At 37.5% G+C, this 14,777-nt stretch overlaps 1 pseudogene; it reads right to left on the bottom strand.

The window, feature by feature from the left end:
* Window positions 1-3,470: 3,470 nt before the first annotated feature.
* Window positions 3,471-14,489, bottom strand: LOC100492180 (annotated as a pseudogene).
* Window positions 14,490-14,777: the final 288 nt, after the last annotated feature.

The raw sequence follows: 14,777 nt of genomic DNA, 5'->3' as shown, positions 1-14,777 counted from the left end.
AACTTGTTCGGATAGAAAAACTCAAAAAATTTGTGTTTGAGAATATGGCTTGACTTTGCCTATGGCAACTCCCATTGACTTAGAAACTCGCAAGCCATTAGATGGCAAATTTTTACATTCAAGTTTTCAGGTTTTTTGCACTTAATAAATAGCAGACCTTGAATTGAGAAAAAAAAAATCAGATTTGACATATATATATATATATACTGACACAGACACACATACATATGGTATTAGAGAGGGCACATGCCAACCACTATAATAACCTAATAACCTGGCACCGTGTGTTGTTGTTCAAACTACCATTTCTCACTGAAATAAGAATCTTTATAAATATAATCAATTAAAAATGTGGTTTTTTTTTCTGAAATAATCACATTATTCTTGTCTCTCTTCACTGTCTCTATAATTATATCAAAATAACCAACTGCCTTCAGGCAGTAACCCATGGCAGCCAATGAAATTGTTGCATTCATCGTTCCACCTGCAGCTGGTTGAAAAAAGCTAATTACTGATTAGTTGCTATGGATAGGAAGCCCCCTAAAAGATGTATTAGATCTACCTGTCAATCAAAATCTGACCCCAACTCCTGCATTAAAGGGGTTTTTCACCTTTGCATTAACGTTCAGTGTAACGTAGAGAGTGATAGTCTGAGACAATTTGCAATTTTTTAATTATTTCAGTTTTTGTTAAACAGCTCTCCCTTTTTGGATCTTCAGCAGCTATTTAGTTGCTAGGATCTGAATTAGCTTAGCAACCAGGGTGTAGTTTGAATGAAAGACTGATATATGAATAAGAGATCTCATTTCCTGTGATGAAATAATAAAATAAAAACAATGACTGGGGGTACCATTCCCACAGGGACAGACTGAGCCATCGGAGCACAGGAAAAAATCCAGTGGGCCCCAGCGGCCCAGACCCGATCCGTGATGGTGCCCCCCCCGGCCGCTGGTGTCCCTTCCTTAATGCATTTCAATTACTCAAGTTCAGGGAAGAACATTGAGTGGGTGGTGGGGGGCCCTGTGGGGGTGCAAGGGACGTGGCCGCTGAGAGCACCTTAGGGGGTGCGGGGCCCCTGGGGCGGCAGCCATTTTGCAAAATAATCCACCAATGGGGAAACGCGGAAATTCGCCACAAATCCATGCCAGATGGAAAATTTTGCTCATCACTATATACAGTATAACAAGGGGCCCGGTATTTACCTAGTTTATTTACTATAGTGATAGGTGATAGTGTAGTCCCATTTCCAGTGGAGGTTGCATGCTGATGAATGAGAGCCTTCTGCTTCATTTCTGAGCATTTTTTAATAATCTGTGGAAGTTTTGCGAAACAATTTGCCAATGGCAGAATGCGGAAATTCACTGTGAATCCAAGCCTGGCAAAACAATTCATTCATCACTAGTCTTGAGTAGTGATGAGCGAATCTGTTCCGTTTCGCTTCGCCGAAAAATTCCCGAATCTTTCAAAAGATCCGTGAAAAGGCGAGAAATTTGAGAAACGGCGAAAATGTCGTGCGACAAAAAACATTGTCGCTGCGGCTATTACTTTGTCGCGCGGCTATTGTTTTGTCGCCCGCGGCTATTATTTTGTCGCGCGGCTATTGTATCGTCGCCCGCGGCTATTATTTCGTTACGCGGCTATTGTTTTGTTGCCCGCGGCTATTGTTTCGTCACCCGCGGCTATTGTTTCGTCGCCCGCGGCTATTATTTCGTCGCATGGCTATTGTTTCGTCGCTTGCGGCTATTATTTCGTCGTGCGGCTATTATTTCGTTGCGCGGCTATTCTTTTGACGCCCGCGACAATTCTTTTTTTTAACCCCGCGACAATTTTTGGACGTGCGGCGAATCCATGCCTGGCGAAACATTTTGCCCATCACTAGTCTTGAGTAGTGGTAAGCAAATTTTTTCGGCAGCCGCGGATTTGCCGAGAAATTCCACAATTCATTATTGGAAAATTGTTTTGTGGTTGTGGCAAAAAAAGGCGCATTAGAAGGACAAACCTTTGGCCTGTTATCTTAAACATTTAAAAGTACCCAGAATGCACCCATATTTTCAATAAAAACAGATATGTCTTGATTAAGCTTCCCGCGAGGAGAGAAACATTGACTCAGAACACTGGTTTAATTATGATTAAGTCCAATGAATGCACCATATGCAGTATTATGTATGTAATGGGTGATAAAGATCAGAAAATGAGCATAGAAACTGGTTATTTTTATGCATTAATGCAAAAAAACAATAGATAGATAGATGATAGATAGATAGATAGATAGATAGATAGATAGATGATAGATAGATAGATGATAGATAGATAGATAGATAGATAGATAGATAGATAGATAGATAGATAGATAGATAGACGATAGATAGATAGATAGATAGATGATAGATAGATAGATAGATAGACAGACAAATAGATAGATAGACAAATAGATAGATAGATGGCACAGTGACTGGAGAGGGGAAGTACATAGCCCCCAAAATGCTTTATTCTGGGAGGCCCAGCAAATGAGGACAATATTAAATAAATTCCTGCGCTCCCCCTGGATACTGACGTTGGGAACTTGACAGCTCTGTGTGTAATCAGGCGAATATAACCAGTGCTGGGAGTGATGGGACATTACCTGGGGGGGGGACTCTCTGCCAAGGAAGCAGGAAGTAGGAAGTAGGTGTTATAATAAGGAAATGGGGGAGAGTTGATTAACCCGCTGGTGCATATAATCACTTGCATCAATGAACAGAATATTACAATGGAATTAGACACTCTGGGTCCTAAATAATTTCTTGCTGTATACCAAGTGCTTATTTTTTTTTTTTTTAACAGCTTTAGTAGAAAAAGGAAAAAAAAACACTGCAATGAATAAAATATATAACAAATACAAAATGCTAAGATCTATATTAACAATTAATTATACACTTTAAAACTTGGCTGGCCAGCCTATAACTAATGAAATAACAGCTAACAAATCAGTTAATAAGGCATCATAAGAATTCAATTCATCTTTTACATTTGTACAGGTATAGACACAATTCAACAATTCAGCTCACAGTGTTATTTTATCTCCTAACAATAGGTGGCAAATTCTGTTGCTGGGCTTTCCATCATTAAGGTTTAATTGGGTTTAAACATGGCACAAATTCCCTATCATCTATCTATCTATCTATCTATCTATCTATCTATCTATCCTCTATCTATCTATCTATCTATCTATCTATCTATCTATCTATCTATCTGTCACCATCATTATTTATCTATCTATCTATCTATCTATCAATCAATGATTATCTATCTATTTATCTATCAACCATCTATTATCTATCTACAGTATCTATCTATCTATCTATCTATCTATCTATCTATCTAATCTATCCTCTATCTATCTACCATCTATTATCTATCTATCTATCTATCTCTATCTATATCTATCTACAATCTATTATATATCTATCTATCACATGCAAATGTGAATACTAATTAATGTGAGTTCTTTTTTTTAAGTCTGTTTTGTTCTTGTCAGTTCTAAAAAGTATGATATAGCACTTGGGAATAAATATACACCCCAAAATTCCAGAGCTAGAAGATAAGATAGCAAATATTTCCACTGCCACAACATATTTCCCTTTAGTGCTTAGATAGGTTGGAATAAAAGAGACCCACACACTGCAGAACAGCAACATGCTGAAGGTGATAAACTTGGCTTCGTTGAAGATATCAGGTAATGTCCGAGCAAAGAAAGCGATGATAAAACTAAGAGCTGCCAATAATCCCATAAATCCCAGAATGCAGTAAAATCCATAGCTTGAATGTTCATGGCACTCGGCTACTATCATCCCAACTATATCATCGGTGTTATAATAAGGAAATGGGGGAGAGTTGATTAACCCGCTGGTGCATATAATCACTTGCATCAATGAACAGAATATTACAATGGAATTAGACACTCTGGGTCCCAAATAATTCTTCAGTTTGCTTCCAGGCCTGGTGGCATTGAAGGCAATGACCACTGTTACAGTTTTAGCCAAAACTGAAGAAATAACAATAGAGAAGATGACACCAAACACTGTTTGTCTTAGAATGCAGGTCACATGGCGGGGATGGCCAATGAACATCAAATTACATAGAAAGCAAATCTTGAGGGACACAAGGAGGATGTAGCTGAGATCTCGGTTATTGGCTTTAACAACCGCTGTGTTCCTGTATTTAGTGAAGATCATCAGAACCAAACAAGTCATGATACAAAACAGAACTGATAGCAAAGCCAGTGATGCACCTAGGGGCTCATGATAGGATAAGTAAATGATCACTTTATCAGTGCAAATGGTTCTATTTAAATTAGGCCATTGGTTTATTGGACATTTAAAACAAGTTTCTCTATCTGTAAAGAAAAACAATTATCAATTATTTATTTTTACTATTAATTGCATTTTTTATATATTTCTTTTTGTTTGTTTGCTTTTAACATTCTTGAAATCTTGCTCTCTGCTCTAATGTAAATGAAGTAAAAAAAATATTGAATTGTTTCCAAGAGCAGTATCCCAGCAATCCATTGGGCAAATGAAAAGGGCTGGGTTTTTAGAAAGTCTCAAATAGTGGGCCCTGGGCATGGGCACGGCTAACTCAAAGGTATATCCTTAATGAAAATGTGAAATTCACAAGACTCTTCTAGATAGCAAAGATAGGCTATTTTATGTATGTATTGGGTATGTATTACCATCTGGAGTTACATTTATAGGACATTCCACATAATTTAATATTCTATATTCCAAAAGATTTCCTCCTATTCTATAGAGGTAAGAACGATATTTAATTCTGTTTCCCATTCCTTAAGGAATATCTAGTAGAAGTAAATGTAGAGCAACTGGACTCGCTGAGTAATCATTGAAGGTGTTTCACTACTCATCTGAGCAGGATTAGTGGAAGAGTACATATGCTGAGGACTTCCCATACCAGTCAGTTGAACTGAAGAAGCTGCTCGGATGAGCAGTAAAACGTTTTCAATGATTACTTAGCAAGTCCAGTTGCTTTCAATTTACTTATACAGGTATGGGATCCCTTACCCGGAAACCTGTTATCCAGAAAGCTCTGAATTACAGAAAGCCCGTCTCCCAAAGACTCCATTATAATCACATTATTCAGAATTTTAAAACTGTTTTATTATTAGAGAATAATAAAACAGTCCCTTTAATTGATCCCAACTAAGATATAATTAACCCTTATTGGGGCAGAACAGCCCTATTGGGTTTATTTAATGGTTAAATGATTCCCTTTTCTCTGTAATAATAAAACAGTACCTGTACTTGATCCCAACTAAGATATAATTACCCCTTATTGGGGGCAGAACAGCCCTATTGGGTTTATTTCATGGTTAAATGATTCCCTTTTCTCTGTAATAATAAAACAGTACCTGTACTTGATCCCAACTAAGATATAATTACCCCTTATTGGGGCAGAACAGCCCTATTGGGTTTATTTAATGGTTAAACGATTCCCTTTTCTCTGTAATAATAAAACAGTACCTGTACTTGATCCCAACTAAGATATAAATAATCCTTATTGGATGCAAAACAATCCTACTGGGTTTAATTAATATTTTATTGATTTTTTACAATACTTATGTATGGAGATCAAAATTACGGAAAGACCCCTTATCCGAAATACCCTTGGTCCCAAGCATTCTGAATAATGGGTCCTATACCTGTACTAGATATACCCTGACCTGGATGAATGAAAATCTTCATAGTCATTCCTTGAGGAAGAAATTTCTCAATAAGTATAATTTTATAGAAAGATATCAAGGGTAATATAGTCTTATTTTCCCCAATAGTGTAGCTTCCTATTTTATATAATTATTGGCCCTGTTTTTAAACTGTGGTCCCCTCAGGAAATAATAGAGTTGGTGGTAGCATCACTGTTTCCTGGGTTGGTGTCCCAATAATTTGAATTAGAGCTGGTTTAAGTATATATTTTTGCATAGATAAGATTTCTAAGAGCAATTAATGTTACTGTGTGTTCTACTTCTAACCATTGTTGGCATTATCTTGCAGGTACCAGTGAAAGATGCAGACTATGGGACAGATTTATCAAATTGTGAAATCCTTCCTTTCATTCCTTTTCATTCTGGGAGATTTATCAGCCCATATAAACCTAATGATATATGATCTGTTGTATCTAAAGAAATATCTGGGAGAGTTTGCAGAAAGGTATCATTAACATGAAGGTTAAATCTTGCCACGCAAGTCCTAATCCCCTAGAAAAGTATAATTGCTTAAGGTGGCCATACACGCTAAGGTCCGCTTACTTGGCGAGGTCGCCAAGCGAGTGGATCTTCTCCTGATACCCCCACCTACGGGGGTGCCAAACGATCAAATAAGAACGGTGGATCAGTTCGGGGACTGCATTAATGAACCGATATGGTCCCCGATCTGATGAAAAATCAAACCTGCCCAATCAAGAGCCAGATGTTGGTTGGACAGTCCCGTCGTTATTGCCCATACACGGGCTGAAAAGCTGCCGAATTAGTCTAAGGGACCAATATCGGCAGCTAGAATCGGCCCGTGTATGGGGACCTTTAGCTAATTTGCCCAGTTAAGGGTTTAAATTAACCTGATACAGCTTAGTCAGGGTCTTTGGGATCTGAACCCCTAGGTATTTAATGCTGGTAGAAAACTAACAAAAAGATAAGCTTTGTTCCATAGAGATTAAGTAGAAAAGATTAGGTTTATATTCAAAGTTTCCAAATAGCCGAGATTCATTTTAAAATTGAAAAGTTTTATGAAGTTAATTAACATCAAATTTAGTCGTAAAGCAACAGGTGTATTTGTTACTATTCCCTACATGCCAAGGATGTTTCTTGTATGGGAGAGTAGGGTCTCCATCACTACGTAATATAAAATAGGGCAACGTGCGCAGTATTGTTTCATTTTTTTTGAACTGGGAAAGGCTGCCATTAATCCTTGTGTAGTTGGACAGAGCAATCATTTTCTTTATAGTCACTGTTCCTATATCAAACCCATTTAGAGTCTCTTGCAAGGAACGGGCATTAAAAGCCCTTATCAACAAGGGTGGTTTAGGCTTATTTTACATCCATTCATAAGAAGCCTACCATCTCAATATAGTACAGTAACTGTACTGGGCTATACAGGAGCAGTATTTTAAAACATGACATTACTTCTTTTTTTTATATTAACAAGTCTTAATTTTTTTAAATTTAATTAAAGAATTTGTCTTTGGAATAAATGTATGTAATATATTTTGGCCATAGGATTCCTTTCTGGGCTTATCTACAAGTACCCCTTGGTACTTACCCCTTCTCCATCAACGCTTTACCTACTTTAGTACCATTAAAGGTATAAGGGGCAGATTTATCAAAATGTTAGCCTAGACCTTAATACATAAAAACACACCCATATTTTATTCATTCCTATGGGATTAGGAAAAATTTGTATTTATCAATGGGTGAGAGTTCACCCAATGGTTAAATATAGTTCTTAAATTCCCATAGGAATGAATAGGACGTAGGTGAGTTGTACTGAACTCTAAACTCACATTATTTATAAATCTGCCCTTTGAATCTTGCATTTCTTTAAATTGCTTATATTTATCAACCCTGAATTTTATGTGCCACTTATTCATTCTATGAAGGGTAAAAGATGTTTGCATAATGTTTCATTCAAAATATATTAACACTTCATATATATTACACACCTAATATTCAAAAAGAGATTATTATTTTAATCTGGCAATTATAGACCTGTAAGTCTGACATCTATGTAGTGGGCAAGTTATTTGAAAGTTGTTAAGGGATCACATTTATAAATAGATTATGTCAAACAAATGATGGTGTAAGGTGGAACTTGGAGAGTGGGGTCACAGGAGATGATCTGCTTATCTTGATGTAGTTGGATGATAGCAAAGTTACAGTGCAGCTTAAATGTTTCCATTTCAACATAAGGTCTGTTGGTTTTAGCACTGCAACTTGTACATGGATAGAAATCTGGCTCTGTATTGGATCCACTTTTATTCAACTTTTTTTTTAAGACTTAGGGGAGGGCATTGTAAGTTATGCACAAAGCAATGTATGGAAAGTCTGAATTAGGCAAAGGCTGACCAAGTTGTGATTATGTACATTGGAGAGGATGTGCTTTAGGGGGACATGATAACTAATTAAAATTGTAGTAAATAAATTATAAAATATAGAAAATATTATATCTTTAGGTCACTCACCTGTCTGGTTGGATATCTCTCCCTCTGGGCAGGGTGCACAGTCATTGCAGCACTCAGGGAATCCTTCTTTAGGTTTCTTCCTAAACCCAATAAGGCAGGTTTCACTGCAAGGTGTACGTGGGGTCTGAATAATATATACGTTTTATTGTGTTATAATATAACTAAATAGATATAATATAATGAATCTAATTAACATACATGCTTAGACTTATTTCTGACGGAGACTACAAACAAATGAACTACTTTACCTTAATGTATTGATTACTAGCTGAGGGGCCTGGCATTGCCTAGGAGATCTATATTTATACAATAACAGTTGTTGCAAATGATTTGAACTACTCTAGTGCAATGGAATGCTGCAGTGCCATTAGTCAGATAGGTAGGCAGCTATGAACTAGCCAGGCAGCATTATTGCCTAGCAAATGAGCCAGGTTTAGAGGCAAATAAAAACCCAACTCAGCACCCTAATGAACCCTGGTGTATATAGTTTCTGCTTTGCAACAATTCACTGCTAGTTCTCTTCATAAATACTATGGAATTGTGTACTTTGCCACAATGTCCAGTGGAGCAGTTCTAGGATACTATGGAATGGCACAATCTGATGGTCAGATAGGGGGTGAGTAGTGATGGGGGAAATAAGTCGCCAGGCATGGATTCACAGCGAATTTCCGCATTTCGGATTGTTTCCATTGGCGGATTATTTCGCGAAATGGGCTATAAAATTTGCTGTGCAACAAAAAACTTGTTAAATTTTGTCAAAAAAACATGCATGCAACATTTTCGTCGTTTCACACATTTTCACATTTGTTCGAAAGGTTCGAAGAGAAACCGGAAAGATTCACTCATCACTAGGCATGAGGGATTTTCGGGTAAATGAATGGTAAATGAAGGCACAGTACAGGTATAGGATCTGTTATCCAGAATTCTCGGACCAAGGCTATTCCGGATAAGGGGTCTTTCCATAATTTGGATCTCCATACCTTAAGTCTGCTGAAAAATCAATAAACATTAATTAAACCCAATAGGATTGTTTTGCATCCAATATGGATTAATTATATCTTAGTTGGGATCAAATACAGGTACTGTTTTATTATTACAGAGAAAAGGGAATCATTTAACCATTAAATAAACCCAATAGGGCTGTTCTGCCCCCAATAAGGGGTAATTATATCTTAGTTGGGATCAAGTACAGGTACTGTTTTATTATTACAGAGAAAAGGGAATCATTTAACCATGAAATAAACCCAATAGGGCTGTTCTGCCCCCAATAAGGGGTAATTGTATCTTAGTTGGGATCAAGTACAGGTACTGTTTTATTATTACAGAGAAAAGGGAATCATTTAACCATTAAATAAACCCAATAGGGCTGTTCTGCCCCCAATAAGGGGTAATTATATCTTAGTTGGGATCAAGTAAAGGTACTGTTTTATTTTAACAGAGAAAATGGAATCATTTAACCATTAAATAAACCCAATAGGACTGTTCTGCCCCCAATAAGGGGTAATTATATCTTAGTTGGGATCAAGTACAGGTACTGTTTTATTATTACAGAGAAAAGGGAATCATTTAACCATTAAATAAACCCAATAGGGCTGTTCTGCCCCCAATAAGGGGTAATTATATCTTAGTTGGGATCAAGTACAGGTACTGTTTTATTATAACAGAGAAAATGGAATCATTTAACCATTAAATAAACCCAATAGGACTGTTCTGCCCCAATAAGGGGTAATTATATCTTAGTTGGGATCAAGTACAGGTACTGTTTTATTATTACAGAGAAAAGGGAATCATTTAACCATTAAATAAACCCAATAGGGCTGTTCTGCCCCCAATAAGGGGTAATTATATCTTAGTTGGGATCAAGTACAGGTACTGTTTTATTATTACAGAGAAAAAGGAAATCAGTTTTAAAATTATGTATTATTTGATTAAAATCGGGTCTATGGGAGACGGGCTTTCCATAATTTGGAGCTTTCTGGATAATAAGGGATCCCATACCTGTACCTCTGAAAAAAATTGGTTCATTTTGTTGAATTTGATCTTACTCTACAAAATGAAAAATGTTAGCTAAAGCTAAGATCTGTCCCAGCCAAGTGTTACATAATGAAGTGTTGAATTAGCACTGATCCCAAATACATTTATTGTTTGTTGCCACGCTGGGAAGAATAGAGAAAAAATAAAGCAATACTAGATATTTATAAATATACATTACTTTCTAATATAAGACTCTGGAGAATCTGAAAGCTGCTATATAACCCTTGTGCTGTTTGTTTTGACACATTAAAGCAAATGAGTTACATCCCACTTTTTCAGATCATCTATATGACATCTCAGGGTTTTCCATCCCAATTTTTGCCTCCTGCACTGCTTTGGCAAATGTATAACGGGAAGTCAGGTGGTCTTATAGGGCAGATTCATTTTAATTGGTATAAGTCCTACCTCCTGTCTGGGAGGGGCAATGCTGCCCATGTATACTGCCATGGGGGGAGGCAGAAGAAAAGGAGTTTCTTTTACAATGTGGGGCAATGTATATGCTATTGTAGAGCAATCATTATTTAACTGCTGTCTGATTTCCCCTTCCCATCGATGCATTTCAACTAAATGTCAAGTTTATGTAAAGTTTTATGCAAATTAAAAAACACCACAATTTTGCTCACCGCTACTGCTAATTATAGTTCTGAGCAAATCTGTCCCATTTCGCTGAAAAATTTGCTGAGCGGCTTAATTGACGCTTTTCAAAAAATTTGTCATGACGTGCGTGTAAAAAAAACGACTTGCGTGACAATTTTTTTGACTTGCGTCAATAATTTCAATAATGCGCACAATAATTTCTGGTCGTGTGGCTAATTTTTCCACTGTAAATTTTTCTGAACGAATCCACCAATGGCGAAACATTGAAATTCGCCATAAATCCATGCCTGCTGAAAAATTTTGCTCATCACTTCTCCTAATTATATAGGCCCCCCATCTGCCCCAGTGGCATTGTAAGGCATTTTTACATCTTTGATTATACATGTTCTCCATGCATCTTACTTCATTAAAGAATGGGCTCCATCGTATTAGACTTTCATTTATTCTCAGTTCCTGGGAGGCAGATCTCTGTGCATATGTTCCTACTTTGATGCCATCAAGAGTCTGATTTGGGTAGACAATCCAGTTTAAAATGTCAAAGTCAGAAGGCAGATCCCCATTCTCATCAAAATGTAACTCATTCCCGTCACTGTCTGTAATACTAACTTTCTTTATATACTTGTGCATCTAAATAGAGAAAAACATTCCGTCACTGAAACAGGTCAAAATGTGCAGCTGGTCAAAAATGATTGGTTATTTTCAGTTCTGACTCACTTCCCATGCCTGTATTTTATGTCGACCATGGGTTTCTTCCCTTTTCTGTAACTGCAAATAATGCAAAGCGTCTGATAAAGTGTACACTGTATTATATATACTGTAGCTGTAAATGGATATATCTCTGTAAAAATGCTCATATTGACTCTGTAGTTGCTCTGTGCCGGTGCATTTCAAATCTGTTGCATTGGTTTTCCATGAACAAATGTACAGTTCCCACCATGCAGCATCAATAAAGATATCATTTGGAAAATCATTCGGAGTTATGTTTAGTAAAAACTCCTGAAAACCTGGAATGGAACTGGCATGAAGCGTTAAAGCCAAACTGCCATTAAAAGGGTCAAAACGTAAAAAAGGTAAATCAAATCCACTGGCAACATCCCACTGGGAGGAAATGATCCACACCTTTTCAGATATAGGAAACATATACAATATAAGATGTAAAGTAAGCATGTAGTCTCTGTCACCATAAGCAATGATAACATTGATAGCTGAGTTACTCAGACTTCTAACAATCTTTAATTTCTTGGTATCATCCAAGGCCTTACGGTATGGGATGAACTCAAGGAAGGCAAAACATATTCCATTGAGTGCAAATTCCTTCTGTAACATTTGGCTCATCTTTAGGCCGGATTCATTGTCTGAAACCAACACACCCACCCACGTCCAGGAAAAATATTTTATTAGCTTTACAAGTGCATCATACTGGGCAATTTCATTAGGCACGGTGCGGTAAAAAGATGGAAACTGATTTTTATCACTTAATACTGGATCCATGGATGCATAACTAATCTGCAAAGACAACACAAAGCCAGGATTTATTATGGTTAAATAAAAATACTAAAAACTATTAAATTAGTTCTGTCAAAGCTGCTCTGTACTGCTTAACCATCAACAAATTAATGATGGATTACATTAAAGGGGTTGTCATTGGCCAGCACTTTGGCAGAAGGTATAGAGCTTAGTCTTCTCCAAAATCCCATGGGCATTTGTGTTCCATGGATAGGTCCTAAGGTGGTCAGTTTTGTTCAATTAAAGAGCTGGCTATCCCAAAGGAATTGTTCAAGAAATCATCCAAGGTATTCGTAAAGGTATCAACAAAATCTGCCATCGCAACATCACTAGGAAGGGCCCCAACCTCACTGCCCTCATCATGACAAAAACCCTACGCTGCCTCTGGTGCGCTGATCGTTTATATGGGAAAAAAGAACATCCCTTATCTGCCTATAATCCCCTCTAATGTACAGAGTAATCATGTCCCCTCGCAAGCACCTTTTTTTCCAGAGAAAACAACCCCAACCCTGACAGTCTAACCTCATAGCTTAAATCTTCCATCCCCTTTACCAGTTTAGTTGCAGTCTCTGCACTCTCTCCAGCTCATTAATATCCTTCTTAAGGACTGGAGCCCAAAACTGCACAGAGAGCCATAGCCATAGAGCCCCTAGCATATATGCTAAGTCAAATATTGTAGGGCTTAAAGTGCAGATGCTTAAAGAGAAATTCTCACTATATGCAGAAGATATACTTTTATATGTAGCAGACCAAAGGAAGTCACTTTCAAAGATGCTGGCGGTGGTCATAAAATTTGGAGACTACTCAGAGTCACTTGGGGAGAAATTGCCGCTGTTCCCCATTGATCCAGGGGCCCTCAGGGACCCATACCATTGTCCTTAATTACATTAGGAAAAATCCTTTACATACCTGTAATAGACTGTAATACTTCAGGACCCCCTTTAATATGTAGAATTAAACTATGCCCCAATTTCTAGATCCATCAAAATGAAGCTTTAACATTAGACTTGCTTACAATTGTCCCTCCCAAGTCACATCAGTATTTTGAAAATGTTCACTGAAACTCCTCAATGCTTTCCATAATTCACCAGTCATACCCAACAGGCAATGGTTCACAGGACTGGACACATACATAACAGAATTGGTATGGACTGGGGAGAGGCCGCAGCTCAACATGCAGATGCTGTAAGACTTATACAGGGAGGCCTTACCCTCCCAAATATTCTGTTGTACTATGCAAGTCAGCTATTATATCCCTGGTGGTGGCTTAACCCGGACTCAAATATCAGCCACTAGCCTTGAGGCACTAACTACTTGGTATAAACTTGGTATAAACTCATCCTATGAAAATGTGCACCTGGGTTGGGTGGAGCTATACCACGTGTCCAAATTCAACCTTAACCCGCACACCCTTGGCTCTCCAAAATAATTACCGCTCGGTGCACAATGCCTAGGGGGATCGGCACCCCCTCCACAGATTCCAAGCAAACAAATAGCAGTGGCACTCAAGAGCTTCAAATGGGACTAGCCCTTAAAATTGTTTATTGCGGAAAAAACATGCAACGTTTCGAGGCAGAAGTGCCCCTTTGTCAAGCTTGACAAAGGGGCACTTCTGCCTCGAAACGTTGCATGTTTTTTCCGCAATAAACAATTTTAAGGGCTAGTCCCATTTGAAGCTCTTGAGTGCCACTGCTATTTGTTTGCTTGGGTGGAGCTATACCCAGTGACTATATTGATAAAGTAGCCCTAGTTAGTAAACTGATATAAACCATGTTATTAAATAGACAAGCATGTGGAAATATAATTTAAACAATCAAAAACAATTTTCTAAAATATTCCATGTGAAAAAAGAGAAGTAATCAGTTTTCAAAAATCAAGACAGCTATTTCTTTGAAACAAGAGCAACACTGCAAATAAATTCCTAGATTTTTATTCATATACTAAGCAACAATGTAGGGTTTTTGTACCTGTGGGAGTCTGTAAATGCCAAACATTCTGGCTATAAGGAGAGTCACTTTGGAAGATATGCCATCCACAACAGCCACCAAGTTAGGTGAAAGGCCCCAGCGATAGTTAGGGATGGGAAGCCCTTTTCCACTCATAATGTCAATCATTCCAATTGTTGCCATTGCTTCAGTCAAACAGTGATCTACAATATGGAAGCCCAGAGTAATATTGGGCAGCAGTCTTGGGTTTTTGTTTATTTCAGTGACAGCAAATACAAAGGCCAAGAGACTCTGATAATTCCTGATGTCTATTCTGATGGGAAAAAAAACAAAACAAGAAAATCTTAAATTGAATAAATATATAAAATAATGAAAATGTAACAAAAATTGCATTTCAACATTTCACTCACTGCCAATATTGATATTTTAGCCGATGCACAGAAAAATAAAGTAAGAGGCAGTCTGTGCTGC

Source organism: Xenopus tropicalis, chromosome 8, assembly GCF_000004195.4.
Source record: "Xenopus tropicalis strain Nigerian chromosome 8, UCB_Xtro_10.0, whole genome shotgun sequence".
Lineage (NCBI taxonomy): Eukaryota > Metazoa > Chordata > Amphibia > Anura > Pipidae > Xenopus > Xenopus tropicalis.
Note: the sequence above shows the minus strand (reverse complement) of the source record. Positions and strands in the feature narration are given on the sequence as shown.